General features: G+C 52.4%; 1 pseudogene; it reads right to left on the bottom strand.

The window, feature by feature from the left end:
• The window catches only part of LOC105513760, a 40,679-nt pseudogene that overhangs the window by 17,981 nt on the left and 18,133 nt on the right, over nucleotides 1-4,565 (bottom strand).

The following is a 4,565-nucleotide window of genomic DNA, read 5'->3' as shown; positions in this document are numbered from 1 at the left end:
CTTTCACACACAGAGGGGCACTGAGGTCAGAGGGACTATCTCTGTCCTTAGAAGGCAGCAGCCCTGGGATCCCACCATGACATTCCCTGGCAGCCAGGTGACCAGGCCACACCACAGCCTGGGTTCTTTGTCTTGTGACGAGGAGAAAATTCGCCCTCACCCAGGCAAAGCACAGTGGGCAAAGGGCTGGGCCCCGAACAGGAGCCTTCAGGGCTGGTAAATTAGAACCGGGTCCACACCTTCTCCCTCGCCCAGCGTCTCTGGCAGGTGCCTGGGGTCAGGGTAGGAAGGGCTTCCCCGGTGCCCACGGGAGACTCAGGGCCACATTCCCACGCCCCCAGCCCCTCACCCATCCTCTCTCCTGTCTGGCTTGTCTGCAGCCCCTGTGTGCCCTGGAGGCGGCAGCAGCCTCTGTCTGTTCACCTTTCAGCGCCCAGGGGCTGGCACTCACTATCTGTGGATGGACAAGGCAGCGGGGGCTGCGGAAGGGAAAGGGGAGGGCAGCAGCCCTGCCACAGGCATCGCCCACACACACCCAGGCTGTACACGCTGCAGACATCAGTGCCTGACATCCGCCTCAGCAACTGCCTGACATCCGCCTCAGCAACTGCCTGGCATCCTCCTCAGAAAAGCGGCCCTCGCTGAAGAATGACTTTTCTTCCTCAATGAGAAAAATCGCACTTTCCATCCTGGAAAAAATTAAGTGCTTTATTTAAAATAACATATTTGCGAAGTCAGCATTTCACACTAAGACACATTTCCATTCCTTGATTTGGCAGTCTCGGAGCACTACTCTCTGCCCAGGGGTGGAGACAGAGATTTAAAAACAACAACAACAAAAAGTCCGGATGCGGTGGCTCACACCTGTAATCCCAGCACTTTGGGAGGCTGAGGCAGGCGGATCATTTGAGGTCAGGGGTTCAAGACCAGCCTAGCCAACATGGTGAAACCCCGTCTCTACAAAAATACAAAAATTAGCCAGGCATGGTGGCATGAGCCTGTAATTCCAGCTGTTCAGGAGGTTGTGGCAGGAGAATCACTTGAACACGGGAGGAAGAGGTGCAGTGAGCCGAGATCACACCACTGCACTCCAGCCTGGGCAACAGAGCAAGACACTGTCTGGAAAAAAAAACAAAAAAAATCCTGCCCTCAAGGGGTGCCTTGTCTGGCCAGGGGCAGATACCCAAAAGCAGGAAAGGCTACAACAGATGCAAACAGGTAATGGTGTCCTAGGACAGTGAGCTCCTAGACAGCCTTCAAAGCCCCACCTCAAATGTCCCCTCCCTTATGAAGTCCCCTGTGACAGCTGCAGGCAGAACCAATCCAATCTCTCCACATTGTAAACTCCCACTGACCCTGTACAACCTCAGTGCTCCCCAACATAAACTCAGGGCACTCTCATAAAGTCAGGGAGAAGAACTACAGGAAGAAACAGAGAGAGAGGGAGAGAGGGAAAGAGAAAGGAGGCAATTTTTGCTTATAGGACTAAATTAACAGTATAATATGAAACTTTGAAAAGCATCTTATTGAGATTTTAAAAAAACTTAGAGTAGCTTACAGCACATTCTACAAAATAACGGGCCTATATTCTTTAAAAACATTAAAGAAAGACTGAAAAGCTGTTTCATATTAAGAAGGCAAGACAGGACATCTGAATAGAACATGTGGTCTGAAATTTTCATTGTCTATAAAGGGCATCATTGTGACTACTGGCAAAATCTGAATAAGATCTGTAGATAATGGCATTGTATTCAGTGTTAATTTCCTGATTTCAACAGTTGTACTGTGGTTACATAAGCAGATGTCCTGGTTTTAGGAACCACATACTGCATTATTTAGGGGTAAAGGAACATCATGTTTACAACTTACTTTCAAAGGGTTTAGAAAAAAATAGAAGTGGGCCGGGCGCGGTGGCTCAAGCCTGTAATCCCAGCACTTTGGGAGGCCGAGATGGGTGGATCACGAGGTCAGGAGATCAAGACCATCCTGGCTAACACGGTGAAATCCCGTCTCTACTAAAAAATGCAAAAAACTAGCCGGGCGAGGTGGCGGGCGCCTGTAGTCCCAGCTACTCCGGAGGCTGAGGCAGGAGAATGGCGTGAACCCGGGAGGCGGAGCTTGCAGTGAGCTGAGATCCGGCCACTGCACTCCAGCCTGGGCGATGGAGCGAGACTCTGTCTCAAAAAAAAAAAAGAAAAGAAAAGAAAAGAAAAAAATAGAAGTGAAAGAGAGAAAGTAATAAAGCAAATATCATAACATGTTAACATTTGTGCAATCTGGGTGAGGGCATATGGGAATGTCATACTCTTTTTGCAACTTTCTTCTAAGTCTCAAATTGTGTCAAAAATAAAGTTAAAGAAAAAAAAAGAAGAGCCACCAGGTTGTTCATTAAATAAAAGATGAAAACCCAGGGTCTGGATTAGGAAAGATATTCAGCAAACATTTGTTGAGTGGATGAGAGAAGTCAGAATTTCTCCATTTGTGAACAGGACCAATGGCACCTGGCCCTGTCATCCTTCTGGGTTAAAGGAAGGGAATAAACTAGCTCATTCCCTGGCTCTTCTCTGACCCTTTTTAAGTTCAGTACATGCTGACTTCACACGGCCCCCAGTAACCTGTTGAGAAGTTGTGGTCTCTGTTGGAAATGGTAGGGATCAGCTAGACCAAGGATGCCCAGACAGTGTCCCGTGGAACACCAGCTCAGCCAAAAGCAAACAGGGTTGTGTGAGAAGAGGATTCTGGAGGTGACGTAAGTGTGGGAAAGGCATTTCAACAGGAAAAAGATGCCTTGTTTGTTCTGGGAATCCCTGGGATCACCCACAAGGGATGTGAACAAAGCTTTTCCCCACTGCTTAGGGCATGATGAAGTCTGTGATGGAGTAGTGGGTGAGAACATGCTTTGGGAACTGCTGGTGTAGCTCCTGCCATCAGAGCATGGCCTAGCCGGCTTCCAACTGCTTCTGATGCACAGGTGCCAGAGGTACCAGAGCAGACGGACCCTTTCCATGAGGGGAACAAATGAATGGCTTGATGAGGCATGATAACAAATGGCCTCTGAGACCCAGTCTGAGAAGTGTTGGTCTGTCGCAGCCCCAAACATGGAAACGGACCATTGAAGACAAGCATCTCATTGGTGGGGCCAGGACCAGGGTCATATGACCCAGAAAGTGGCCTCTCCATGTACCCACGTTCTCTGTGCTCCTTGACCGAGGGCTGAAGAAGGTCAAGTCCAGGGAAACAGAATTCCATCAAAGGATGGGCACAGCTGACTCCTCTCCAAAGACCCCCTGCTGTTGCTCGCACTGGGCAGGGAGGACACAGAAGTGACCAGGGAATTCTTCTCCTGGAGTTCCCTGGCTGGGGGCAGGCAGGTCATGGGCGGCGTGGGAATCACATAGGAAGAGGCGTATGGCCAGAAGAGTGCCCCCACAGAGGAGCGACGGGGGCTGACGGGAGGCCCCAGGAGAACAGGGGGGTCGAGGAGAGGGGGCATCCCAGGCAGAAGAGCACACGTGTCACCCAGAGCCGTGTTAGAAGGCACGAGTTACTCTGTGCAGCTGCACTTCGGTGAGCTGATGGCGAGGGCCAGCCTGGCCATGGGGGCCGGGCCCGGAAGCTTCCTGGGGCTTTGCGGGAGGAGGGCGACGTGTGTACTGGATTACATTGTGTCCCTCAATTCATGTCTCTCGGAACCCCAGAAGGTAAGCTTTTCTGGAGAAAGGATCTCTGCAGGTGTAATTAGTTCAGCTAAGATGAGGTCAGACTGGAGTTGGATGGGCTCCAGGAGACGGGAACCCTTATAAGAAGAGAATACAGTAGACACCCAGAGGAAGACAGCCACATGGAGATGGTGGCAGAGTGCAGTGATGTGGCCACAAGCCAAGGAACGCCCACGGCCACCAGGAGCTGGAAGAGGCAAGAAGGACCCTCCCCTAGAGACTCCAGAGAAAATGTGGCCCTTCTGGCCTTGGTTTTAAACTTTCGGCCTCCACAACTCTGAACGAGCACATTTCTGTGGCTTTAAGCCCCTGGTGTGCAGTGCCTTATCATGGCAGCCACAGGAAGGTAATGCATATGGGCAGGTGGGCATTCGAGGGAACGCTCTCCCTGCAGCAGCCCGGAGGAGGGACACCGGGGGACCCTGGAGTCAGGCACTGGGGCCGAGGGGGCAGCAGCCTGAGGACAAGGGAAGAGACTAGGCATTGTCCACAGTGACTTCCAGGCTTGTCACCTGGGAAGCCAGGTGGACGCAACAATGTCCCCTTAGGTGAGATGGGGGTGGGTTCAGGAAAGGGGTGGGGCTCCAGCCACTCACTTGGATAAGGGGCCCTGCATGCTGATGAGGCTGCTCCGCACAAACCCCACCTGGCCCGAGGCTGCGTGTTGGCCCACGCACCAGGGCAGGCCGGGCACCCGCGCCCCAAGGACCCCGATGAGGTCGCCACCTTGGAAGGTCATCTCTTCGGGCCCCGAGCCCTGGAAGTCTGCCAACACCGAGGCCAGGCCCACAGCTACAGAAGAAAGCCACACGGTGAGTGCCAGGGAGACCAAATAGGGGCCAGAGC

The sequence above is a fragment of the Colobus angolensis genome, unplaced genomic scaffold (genome assembly GCF_000951035.1).
Source record: "Colobus angolensis palliatus isolate OR3802 unplaced genomic scaffold, Cang.pa_1.0 Scaffold105, whole genome shotgun sequence".
Taxonomy (NCBI): domain Eukaryota; kingdom Metazoa; phylum Chordata; class Mammalia; order Primates; family Cercopithecidae; genus Colobus; species Colobus angolensis.
This window is presented reverse-complemented; position numbering and strand designations above follow the sequence as displayed.